Source organism: Stegodyphus dumicola, chromosome 2, assembly GCF_044657685.1.
Source record: "Stegodyphus dumicola isolate Sdum_Otavi_A_Nest chromosome 2, ASM4465768v1".
NCBI lineage: Eukaryota > Metazoa > Arthropoda > Arachnida > Araneae > Eresidae > Stegodyphus > Stegodyphus dumicola.
Window position 1 is genome coordinate 172,476,483 of NC_140769.1, and position 13,466 is coordinate 172,489,948.

At 35.9% G+C, this 13,466-nt stretch overlaps 1 protein-coding gene across 1 annotated transcript in view; it reads right to left on the reverse strand.

Annotated features, from left to right (window-relative positions):
• The window catches only part of LOC146998652 (uncharacterized), a 464,415-nt gene that overhangs the window by 344,916 nt on the left and 106,033 nt on the right, over positions 1 to 13,466 (reverse strand). The window lies entirely within an intron of this gene.

The window sequence follows — 13,466 nt, forward strand, 5'->3', positions numbered from 1 at the left end:
CTAAATTGGATCTATCGGTCAGAAACATGGCAGGTGTAAGTGAAACTGGTTCAGTAATGAGAGATTTAGTTTTGTATCGTCGACATTTAATACAGTCCTTCAGAACACTACGTATCGCTCTTCTTCCTCTTGTAATCCAGTACTTTTCACGCAATATGCTTAGTAATATCTGGGTTCCAGCATGACAGTTTTCTCGGTGAAAATATTCAATCAGTCTTTGAGTAAAGATACATTTATCAGGAAGAAGAATAGGTGAAATGAAGAAAGGCTTATCTATGCGTTCAGTAATTCGAGTTTTAACTCTGATAATTCCGTTCACATCTTTGAAAACACACAAGTTCCGAAAAGAGGTTTCATTAGGAAAAAATTGAGCCTGCACATTACGAATAAGCAGAATTTCAGCATTTTCAATCTCCTGCGTTAGACGTTCTCCCCCCCCGTCTAGTATCATGATGCGATCTTACATTACTGATAAATCTCAATATCCATGCAACCATTCTAACTATTGAATGGAAATTTGAGAATTTAATGGCATACCACGGGACTCTCTCTTCTGACAAATTAATATTACATAACCTAAACTTTCTCCTTTCAAGTGTTATTTCGGGTGTTTCTGTTATCAATATTTCGGTGTCAGGCCAGTTGTCTCTTGCTTGCAACGACCATGCCGGGCCTTTCCACCAGCAGGATTCTAACAATTTCTTAGGGGAACACCCTCGCGAAATCAGATCAGCGGGATTCATTTTCCCTGGCACATGTCGCCATTCATTATTAGGAAACAGATTATTTATTTCTTTTACTCTGTTCGAGACAAAAACTGTCCAATCACCACGTTCTTTTAACCAGTATAAAGCTACCCTAGAGTCGCTCCAAAATATTGTTTTAATCTCATGGGCATTTAAAGCCTGCTTCACTGAATATGCCAACCTGGCACCAATGCAGCAAGCCATTAACTCTAACCTAGGGATCGTTACTTTCTTCAAAGGTGCAACTCTGGTTTTTGCTCTAACAAAGTAAATTTTTACCCCTTGAGAGGTTCTCGTTCTAAAAAAAATACAGGTGGCATATGCCTCTTTGCACGCATCTACGAAAACATGCATCTCAGTGGAATCATTTATTTCAACATAACGTGAGATTTCGATATCTCTTAATGCATCTATTTCTCTAAACCATCTTTTAAAAGACGTTTGAATACTATCTGGTAAGGGAGTATCCCACTTTAGATTTAAATTCCACGTTTCCTGCAGTAAAAGCTTAGATGGTAAGATTGCAGGACTCAACAGACCTATTGGATCAAATACTTTGTGAACTGTAGCTAAAATGATTCTCTTAGTAAAATTTTGATCTTCACTTACAAGATTAAAGTTTAAATTACACTTAAGAGTGTCCTTATCAAGATCCCACAAAATTCCCAATACTTTCGTGACACCAGTACTATTAGAAACATACTTACATTTTACATTACTCTCCCAGTTTCTTAAATTAAAGCAACCCCGTGACAAAATATCTTTTGCATTTACAATAAAATCTTCCTGCTCCTCAATATTTGCAACACCACAAACACAATTATCTACGTAAAAAGAATGTTTCAGGTTTTGTGCTATAGCATCAAATTCAGATGGTACATTATCTAATAAATGTGTAATTGAGGCTGCCAATAAAAATGGACTCGACTTTAACCCAAATACTACTCTGCGATGTCGGTAAACAATCTGTTCACTCTCGGACGGATAAAAAAACCGCAAGAAATCTCTATGTTGAGGGGCTATACTTAGCATCAGAAATGCTTTCTCAATATCTGAAGATAATCCTATTGGATAAATTCGAAACCTATCAAGTATCTCTGGAATTATTTCTAGTAAGTTCGGACCCTTATACAAAAGGTCATTCAAAGAGCATTTACCACTTTCTCGGGCTGACGCGTCAAAGACAGGTCTGATTTTTGTAGTGGTACTGTCCTTAATTACTGGCCGATGAGGTAAAAAATGTCCCGTCTCAATATTATCAGTTACCTTTTCAATTATATTCAATTTTTCCCATTCCCGGAAAATCGTAGTATATTCTTCTAAAAATGCTTTATCTTGTGCTCGCTGGCACATTCTTTTATGCCGCTTCCAAGTTAAATCTTTATTTGTCGGCAAATCGGCCACATCAGATTTAAAAGGTAAACAAAGTTCATATCTACCGTCTGAAAGAATTTTCACATTATTTTTAAACTCTTCCAAAACTCTAGAATGTTCTAAATTCTTTCTATTATTTTCAATGGGATCTGAAATACCTATGGATTCTAAAGACCATAAATCTTTTATCGAATAATTACTAATATACAACGAAATTGCATTCAAAACAGTATCATCATTGCTATCTCCAAATGACTCATGCTTCCCAGTTAACACATGTCCCAAACAAGTGTCGATCAAAAATAAGCCTGACTCCAACCGAACACATTTATTAGTAAATAAACCGCCCACAATATCTGCTCCCAAAAGCAGATCAATCTCACGATCAGAAGAACCCAAATCAGACAAACTGACGCCTCTGTCTTTCAGTTCATTAAGAATTTTACTATCGTTCACTTTTGGCACTGTGCCACAAATTTTGCTCTCAGAAAGTGCTTCGATTTGAAAGGAGAAAGTTTCATCTAATGCCGAAATCAACAAATTATAAACATCGTGAATCTGCGTTCGCGTTTCTCTTCCACCGAATAACGAATGCTTCAATTTAATTTGCCTTAATGGTTTTAAATTTAAATTCTCTACTAATTTTTTACTGACATACGAATGCTGAGAACCTGTATCCAGTAACGTGCGTACTTTAAGCTCAACATTCTTAAATTTAATTTTAACTATTAGAGTCATTAAATAAACATTTTCTATTTTACAGTTATTAGTTAATGTACTGGTTTCAGTTACGTCCCTTTTAGACTTTTCATTTGCGCCTTTTTCTTGGCGATTGGGACACATTAAAGAATGGTGATTTTTATTACAGTACATGCAAGAAATTTTTACTCGACATGTTTTAAAAGTGTGTCCAAATCTGAAACATCCAAAACAGGCCCCTCTTTTAATTAATATATTTTTCTTAGCTTCTAATGTCATATTTCTAGCAGAAAAACATTCTTTAGTTGGGTGCCGTTTTTCACAAAAGAGACAGTTAAAATTGCGCTTACCTGGGCTCTCAGAATTTGATGTACTTACTAACGCAGCTGCGGTGGCGAAATCTAAATTTTTATTTAGTGTATCCTTTTTCTTAGAAATATGATTAGAACCAAACCCAGTGCGGGCTAACACGACCATCTCTTCTCCTTTCACTTCTTGTTTCAGAAAATTCATCAAATTTTCAAGGCATCGGTCCTCAGGCTGAGGTGCTTCTTTTAAATTTCTGTTTCTCTCCCAAGCAATTAATACTTCTTCGGGCAGGCAGGATTCAACTAAAGGCGTTAAGAAATCACCATACTTCTCTTGCGTTCTTCCAAGACTTTCTAAAGCTCTAATATTGGTTTCTAAATCATCGTAGAGAGTGGGAAGATCCGTCTTCACACGTCCATTGCTTGCATTACGCATAACCATGCTTAGAAGATCTCTGACGTATATCTGTACAAGTAAGTCTTCTCTTCCAAACCTCTCTCGAAGCTGGGCGATTGCTTTCGGATAATTCGAGGCCGTTGCCGGAAAGCTCTCCACTACCCGTGCGGCTTTGGACTGAGGAACAACTGCTTGCAGGAGGTACTGGAATTTATCTTCATCTGGAATCGTCGGATCTTCATGCATCTTCGAAAACTGGCTCCAAAACGTCAAAAATTCTTTTGCTTCGCCGTTGAATTTCTTTAGTTCGATCTTCGGCAGTTTAAATTTGTGCTTCTCTGGTAATTCAGTAGGTAAAGGATTCTTCGACAGCTTTTCGATTTGAGAACACAGTTCAAAATATTTATCTCTATAAGGTTCAGACGAAATAAAATCTTCTTCATATAGCTTTTCAGCTTCTTTAGATTGTAGAATTAGCGACGTTACTTCCTTTTGGCAAATTTCAAGTCGATTAAACTTGTCTCTAAGCTGTTGTTCCAGAATCGAAAGTAGCTTCAAATCAGGAATATCTGATTTCAGTTCTGCATCAATTTTGTTTGCACATGTGGTAAAGGAAGTTCTTAGACATTTTCTTTCGGTTTTCAGCTGTGTAAGCTCCATTTTCAATTTATTTTAGCTGTTATTGCGCCCCACGTCTTGGCGCCACAATGTGGTGTTACGTAAGGCGTTATGTTCGAACAATGGCTAGCTCAGAAGGGATTCGTAAGTCATCTACCCGATGAATTAACAGCTATCTTGTCATAAATGGAGTACTTCATTTAAACTTAAGCAAAAAGATTTATTTACACATAAAGACAAGTTAAAAGAATATGAAATATTTATCTAGCTACAATATCTATCTAGCCACATCATGCAAACATCGTTCTTAGCTAACTAAACCGGAACTGTTCGTTTTCCTCTGGCGTCCCATGACGTCAGTCTCTATCTGGCTTTTTATTCGCTGGCGTAGTGATGCCATTCCCAACACCCAGTGTGCGCAAATATTAACTTTCAATTTTGTGCATCGAAATTTTTGCCTTCCAGCTCACTGGTTGAATTTACTTCTTTTTTTGCGTAAAAACTCTAATTTTTGTTGTAAAAACGGCATTTTAAACTATTTTTAAAAGTATTAGGTGCCTTAAGTTTTTCTGTATTTTATAGTTTTTAATGAAGATTGTGTTTTTCAGTGACGTTTTGGCGAGTGGGGGCAAAAATAAACTTTCAGTTTTGTACACCGAAAAATCGGCCCTAATTTTAATAGCAAAAATTGTGTTTTAACTGTATTTAGAATTTTATTTGTTTTTTTATTGTACTTTACAATTTTTAATGAAGATGTTTTGAGTTTTTATGTATTTTTGCGTTTCCGTGAAGTGCGAATTAAATTGATTGAATGAGAAACATATTGTTACGAATTTGGTGTTTAAAAAGCTAATGTTAGTTCAATTATAAATTAAATGGTTTTATTTCTCGCGCAGTGCAGCGCGTGACGAATATTAAACGAAAGCTAAGCCGGAAAAATTAAAAATACAAGAGCGCGTGCGTTAAATAAATAAATATCTCTTTTTGATTTCGAGAAAGTGCTGGAAAATTCTAGCGCGTGATTTTAAAATCTTATAAAAGGAGGAAAACATCTCAGTTTGTTGTAGTTGCTTAGTTTGTTGTTGTTTAGAAAACTGCCGTTGTTGATTATAGCGAATTCGCGGATTAGCGTTCTTTAGCTGTTTTGAATTACGTTCTATTGGATATTTGAGTAGTTAAAAGATAACTACTGTGAGATATTGTAATACTGCATGATAATTTGAGAAAATTTAAGCATTTTTGTTGTGATAATAATCAATTTTTGTTCATTTTTCATCGGACTTGTGCATTCATTTCATAACGAACCCGTACGCACGCAACAATTTTTGGTGTCAGAAGTGGGATTTTGAATGCCAATAACAAGAGGGATGGAAGAACAATTGAGACAGCTCATTACTGCTTTTGCTGCTTTCCAAGAAAAGATGGAAGCTGGACAAACATCTTTTAAAGAAGAAATGAAATTGGGCCAGGAATCCCTCAAGGAAGAAATGAAAACGGCACAGGAACAAATGAAGTTGGGCCAGGAATCCGTTAAAGGAGAAATGAAATTGGGCCAGTAATCCGTTAAGTAAGAGATGAAATCTCTTAAAAATGAGATGAAAGCAGGTCAGGACGAAATGAAAAGAGAAATTACCTGCGTAATAGAAAATAAATTTGAGGCTATGGAAGGCAGAATAGACGCGGTTGAAACTAAAGTTGGACAAATAGAAGAAAGAATTTCTTCTGTAAAAGAACATATAGAAGAGAGAGTTTCTGCCGTCGAACAACAAATTGATGATAGGGTTTCTGCTGCCGTCGCCAAAGAAGTTGACAGCCTAAAGAAGTGCATAGCGACGGTAGGAAACAATTCTGAAGGTTTTAAATTTTTATCGATGCCTGCTCGTTCCGTTCTGAAACTATCTACATATGATGGGAAGACCTCCTGGCAGGTGTATAGGACACAATTTTCTATCGTTGCGGATGCGAATGGATGGGATTCCCAAGCTAAGGCCTGTCATCTCGCCGCTTCTCTGAGAGCAGACGCAGCGGATATCCTGCAGACGCTTCCCGAAAACCAGAGACTAGACTTTAAAGCTCTATCCGGCGCATTGGAACTGCGCTTTGGTGAAAAGTGTTTGAAAGACTACAGCAGGCTTCAAATAAAATCCCGTCAGCAGAGGCCCACCGAAACACTTCAGGAGCTCGCCACGGATGTTGAAAGGCTGTCACATCACGCCTTTTCGGAGTGCCCGACAGAAACAAGAGAAATCCCGTCGCTGCAATATTTCATCGACGGCATCCGGGATCCTGAAATACAAAAAGCTCTTCGAATGGCAAATGTAAAGGATATAAAAAGCGCTCTGTTGTACGCCATGAAATTGGAGGCAGCCCAGCAAGCAACTCTTAGAGATCGCTACCCAGTCAGAGCTGTGCGAGTCCACGACCCAGGGGACCAATTGATGGCTCGTTTAGATGATTTATCCAGACAAGTCGAAGCTTTGATACGAAGTAGGAGCGAGAAGAAAGTGGCTCCAAGGTGTTGGAGATGTGGTAGTGAAGGTCACCTAAGACGGAATTGCAGAACGCCCCAGGGTACGGAATATAAAGCAGATGATTTTACCAGACAAGTCACTGGCTTGAGACGGAACAGAAGTGAAAAGAAACTGGTTCTAAAGTGCTGGAACTGCGGAGTTGAAGGCCACATACGAAGAAACTGCAAAACACCCCGAGATACGGAAAATAAGACCATTTCTCAGCAACGACGCAGTAAACAAATTAGTGACCATATCGAGGAACGGAGGTTGCCAGATAATGAAAAACCTTGTTTTAAAGCGCTTAAAATTTATGTGAGTGGCAACAGTAACGGACTGTCCATTAATGGGAATATCGATGGAGTTCCTTGCAATATGATCATTGACACAGGAGCTAATGTTACCATCATTAGGAAAGATTTAGCTGAACAGTTTAAAGATAAACTTATTTGGACGCCATCCTGTGTTACCCTTCAGACAGCGTCTGGTGACAAGATCGAAATAACTGGGAAGTTAAACGTAAAAATCACGTTTGGAAGTGCCGCCTACCATCACACGGCATATGTGGCGGATATTACAGATCCATGCATACTCGGATTGGACTTTTTAAGGAAATACAATTTTTCCTTAGATTTCAAAAACAATAAGCTGCTTTCAGCATCTGATGGCATGACTATCCATCCTCAAAAGGGATCCTCGCCTGGAAATGTCGACGCCTTGTCCGAAAGATCGAGCTCGGGAAGCTGCCGAAATCATACCAGGGTCGAAAAGAAACTCAAGACTACCAGCTATTCTCCATCCCAGAAGCTCTTCGGTCGAGACCTTCGTCTGCCTTGTGACCGCCTGTTTAGTCGCCCTACGGATGCGCCTTCATCGCCTGAGGAACACATCCAAGATGCCCAGGCCCGGTTTGAGGGGATGCACCGTTCTGCACGAAAGCGAGTCAACTTGGCGACGGAGAAAATGAAGACCAGATGCGACACAAGGGCTACTAGACAGAGATCCAACAAAGGAGACAAGGTGTGCTTGTGGAACCCAATTCAACGAAAAGGACTGAGTCCTAAATTACAGTCACCTTCGGATGGTCCATATACAGTGCTGAACACGAATGACGTCGTGGTTCGGATTCGTAAGTCTTCGAACTCTAAACCTAAAGTCGTTCATTACGACAGGTTAGCTCATTACTATGGCCATAGTACGTAATGTAAATAATTGTAAATAGTATCAGACCATGGTCCTTTTTGTTTATAAATGTGTATTTGATTTGATTTATATTTAGTATTTGTTTTGTATTTAGTATTTGATAGCATTTGATTTGTTTAAGTTAGTTATTGCATTTATTGTTTATATTGTTTGATATTGTAATGTAATGTTTATGCCACAGTTGTAAGTTTAGCTTCCTGTCCAGGGATTGTACTGCCCGGGACGTGCAGTCCTTGGGAAGGGGGCAGTGTTACGAATTTGGTGTTTAAAAAGCTAATGTTAGTTCAATTATAAATTAAATGGTTTTATTTCTCGCGCAGTGCAGCGCGTGACGAATATTAAAAGAAAGCTAAGCCGGAAAAATTAAAAATACAAGAGCGCGTGCGTTAAATAAATAAATATCTCTTTTTGATTTCGAGAAAGTGCTGGAAAATTCTAGCGCGTGATTTTAAAATCTTATAAAAGGAGGAAAACATCTCAGTTTGTTGTAGTTGCTTAGTTTGTTGTTGTTTAGAAAACTGCCGTTGTTGATTATAGCGAATTCGCGGATTAGCGTTCTTTAGCTGTTTTGAATTACGTTCTATTGTACATTTCAGTAGTTAAAAGATAACTACTGTGAGATATTGTGATACTGCCTGATAATTTGAGAAAATTTAAGCATTTCTGTTGTGATAATAATAAATTTTTGTTCATTTTTCATCGGACTTGTGCATTCATTTCATAACGAACCCGTACGCACGCAACAATATATTTAATGAAATTCGAGGAAATGAGTTTATATGAAGTGCAGCAAACAATGTATATAATTTAACAGGCCGTAGTTAGAAGTCATCTGGCGTCCACATAAAACATTTTAATGAAATTCTGCAAATTTTCACTAAATTCGTTTGACTTTAGAGAGATGTATAAATTATTATAAATTATAACAAAATTATACGAACCTTTTGTTTCTCGTCTGATGCCTTTAATGAGAAATACGTGGTTGACGATATCTAACAAATGCACTAACATTCAGTTTTATATAACTGAATTTCAGTTTTATATTGCTATCTTATTCATATCCAGTTCATATTTAGAGCGAAATTCACATAGCTAAAAGACATTTTAGTAATGTGAATTCAGACTTACAAAATAAAATGATATTGCCGATTTTCATTCTCGTAAACAAATATAATTTTCAGACTTTTAAGCTTTACTGAGATGAAACGTACATGTACATTTGTACATGATATTAAAGACAAAGTACTCAGGATCTTTTTGCCAACAGAAATTTAGAATATGTTCGATTCATCCTGAAAACTGGAAAACGATATTTAGATATTCAGCATAACCATAATGAGGATAATGAAAAGGTTACCAGCATTAAAAACTGCAATTTCAAATTTCAAATCCACTTTTTTCTATAATGTTAAGTACGACTTTACTCTAGATTAGATTATTTATTGGGCTTTCCAATCTATCTGCCGTCCACATGAAAAGTGTTATAATGTGCCCATTAACTGTATCATTAGTTTAATAAAATTGTTTCTAGTCTCATCTGTGGGAACTTCCTTTCACAGATAAAGGCTCACTAGCGGCCGAGCGGTAAAGTCGCTGAACACTGGTAGTTCGGTCCGAGGTTCGAATTCCGCGAACGGGCTGGCTGCATGGGCGTTTTCGTGGTTTTCCCTATGTGTAACGTGCATACGAGCCAGTTTCCCTTAGAAAGTCCTCCACGAAGGCATCCCTCCCCTTGGCAGATAGCCCTAGTGTGCTTTGCCATAATTAAACACACACACACACACACACCACCACCTTTCACAGATAAATTATCGAACGCTTTACATTTCTTCTTCAAGCGCGAAAGCAATTTTAAAATTATTACCTGCCAAATCTTTACACCTTCCACCAGGATATTTTATGAATTTTCAATTATTAATAATCATAAGCATTTCCATAATGTCCTACAGTATTTTATGACGAAGATTAGCGTTCTCTCTCTCCAAGAGTATAAAGTATTTTTCGCCTCCTTTCCGCATGCCTTCGAGGCGTAACTGAAAACTCACTCGATACGTGTTCAGGAGATCCGGAGTCGAATCTTGGTGACCCCACTGCAAATTTTTCACGTCTCCAGCATAAAATACTAATCTACAGTGGCGCCCGAACTAAAAGGTAGTGGACAATAATTCGTCACCACCACGATTTGGCGTTTGGGTCCCCTCTTCCCCCATTCGCCCTTTAAAAGGGGGGAATATATAAGTTATTTTCTTCCTCTATTCCGCATGCCGTCGTGATGTAACTGGAAGCACTCTCGACCCGTATTCGGAAGTTCCGGATTCGAATCTCGGCGGGGCAATGTAAATTTTTTACGTCTCCAGCATCAAAAATCTACAAGAGGCTCAACACAAAATGGCGGAAGTACGACCTCATTTAAGTTTTTATAAACATCTTATATATTTTCTGAGTATGCTTAATAAAATTTGGCGCACATCTTTTTGTTAACCATATTCTACCATTTTATTGGAAAAACATTAATGCTGAAACAAAGGCACAAAACATCAAATCAAACAAGAGAGATTGTACAGGACTACGTACAGACAAATGCAATTAATACACATATTTGAAATTCTGCTGCATATTTAAACAATACAGCATTGCCTTCAGATTAAACTAAAGAATTTAAAATTTAAAAACACCAGAAAATTAAACTAATAAGTATTTTTGTTTTTTATTTTTAGAAGCAAACCATTTTCAGCAGCGATAAGAATCACTCCCAACTGATTCATTTCGCAAAGCTTAGTAACGAAGGCAGATAATAAAACTGCACGACATCGGACGATTAGAAGATTTATCTAATGAAGACTGAGTTCACAGCAGAGACAAAATAAAAAAAATCAACAATTTACAAAACAAAGATAAAAAAAAAAAAAATCAGCTCGACAACAATTTGTACTCATCGTTTCCTGCAATTGTTGATTTAAGATATAAAAATGATTATTTTTGTGCCTCCAGTGCGTGAAAATTGATATTTCCAGTCCTTAACGGCGTTCTTTTTTCCCTCTCTATTCTTGTAAGTGAAGGATCAAGGAAGACATTTCCTGACACTGATGAAGAGTTTAGCGAAAGTTAATTTGTTATCCTAGTTACTGAACTAGGTTAATGACAAAGAAAGAAAACTACACAGGATCCTAAATTGTGAAATAATCTTCTCCTTAAAAGTAATTTTTTTAGAGAAAAGATTTTGAAATTCTTGATTTTTAAAAATCCTTATATGTTTTTATAACGAGTTCAATATATTATTACACGTAAAGATAAAAAATATATAACTATAACAGCCTGATTACTTTCTTCTGTCTATGAAATTATAATGCTCGATCATACTTTTTTAAGATAGAAAATTTGTTGCCAGTTTAAACATTTTGCTGATAATTCTTAAATCTAATGGCAATGATTTCAGACAGTACACCAGTGGCCGAGCCGTAGAAACCGCTGAACACTGGTAGTTGGGTTCGAGTTTATGCGGGAACGGGCTGGTTGCATGGGTGTTTTCGTGGTTTTCCTCAGATGTAAGAAAGATACAAGCCGATGTTCCTTAAAACGTCCTCCACGGGGTATTAATTCCTTACCGTGCGATGCCTAATGGAATAATAAATAAATAAATAATTTCATACAGCTAACTGAGGGCTAACATATCCATATTTCTAGCCAGGGGGGGGGAAATGCAGATGATATAATTAATACGTAATATACTGTTCATAACAGAGATAATATCAAGCCAAAAATCATAATATATTATATTGAGAGCCACATTTCTATTTATATCATGCATACCAATGAGTTAAGCAGAGATTTGTTTTGGTAAATACTGAGGTATTGCACTATTATGTTTATTAAAAGTGGGCTTACCAAATTATATATTAGATTATTTAACTTGATTAACTGAGGCCTTAATAGATATAAAGAAATGCATAGATATGAGTAATATACAAATATGAATAATATACAAAAATAAAAATATTAATGCATGTAACATTTTCAGCCTAATGATACTATTTTTATAAGTAAATGTATTCTGTATCATAATATTAGTTTAATTCAAAGCCTTAGTAAAATTTAATGAATCGAATCTTTAATTTTCCATTTACCTCTTTCGTCATATTTGTTTCGTTCACATACGTCACACACATGTATTCACATACATCACATATTTGTTTCGTTCACATACATACATAACCATGGCTAAATATTAAATTCAGTCATTAAAATTATGAAAAACATTTTATTCCTTAAAATAAAACTGCTTCATATTTTTGAAGTGAATTTCATTATTATATCTCAGTGTTTCATAAATAAAAGGAAGCAGAAAATCAAACAACTATTTTCGAAAAATATAGTGTTTTTCATTAACTGAAGCATAGATAACAAAGAAAAGGAGATATTTTCGTGATACCAATATTTTGTTCGCCTACACATACAGATCAAAGTATCATCGACATTAAGATCACCTTTACAAAGCGAGTTTTTGTGCGAAATATTTGATTTCTAGCTGGATATAAATAAAATACAATACAATACGTAACCGAAATAATTTACGTTACTATAAAAGAAGAAACAGAAGAAAAAAGAAATCGCTCATTTCGAGCATAGATAAGCACTTCAACTGATAACGGTGATTTGTGTGATATTTTCAAAATGCTATCATCACGACGGACCACAAAAACTGGTAAATATGATATCACTAGCGGTGCATTATGGAGGATAGAGCAGAGGTTACTTGTGTCTTTGGAGTAATAATGTATATTTCACTTTTCAAGCTTTCTCAGAAATGATGTCAGTTCACGCTCTACACGAAAACTTTAGAACCCTGAATGTTTTAAAAAATAATATAAACAAAGGAAAATTGTATTGTAGACTTCAGATTCCTCATACTGGTCTAGTAAACTGTTTTAAACTAAAATAAATAACTAAATAAATAAATAAAATAGAAGTGAGAGAGGGAAAAAGGAACAGAAGATGGAAAATAAAAGTGTTCTTTTTTCTCGTTTTCACATATATTCGGTATGAAATTACACGACTTTATTAAAAAAACATTAGTGCATCATTAGATTAAAAAAATGTTTTAATAGGTTTTTTTGAATACACGGTTAAAATGATCAAGCTACTAAAATCATTATTTTGAATAAATTGCTAAAATTTCTTCTATAATTTATATTCTTAAGAAATAAATTAGATAAAAAGATCTGACGTATACACCACAAGACTTCTTTGCGCAGCCTATTAAATTATACACACATTTTGCTGCATTTCGTTTAAACTTATTTCATCGAATTTTTCATTAGAGATATATTTCTCATTCAATTAATTCAGTTCTCATTTCCCAGCAAAGGAAAAATACATAAACTCAAAAATTTTCATTAAAAATTGTAAAACGCAGAAAAACATAAAACACCAAATACAGTTAAAACAGGAAAAAAAAAAAATTACAATTAAAATTAGAGTTTCTACGCAAAAACAAGCAATTCGGCCAGCACGAAACAAGGCAGATTTATCGGTGTACAAAACTTAAACCTTTGGTCCCACTCGGCAAAAAGACATTGAAGGAGCAGAAACTGAATTAATTCATTATTCTACT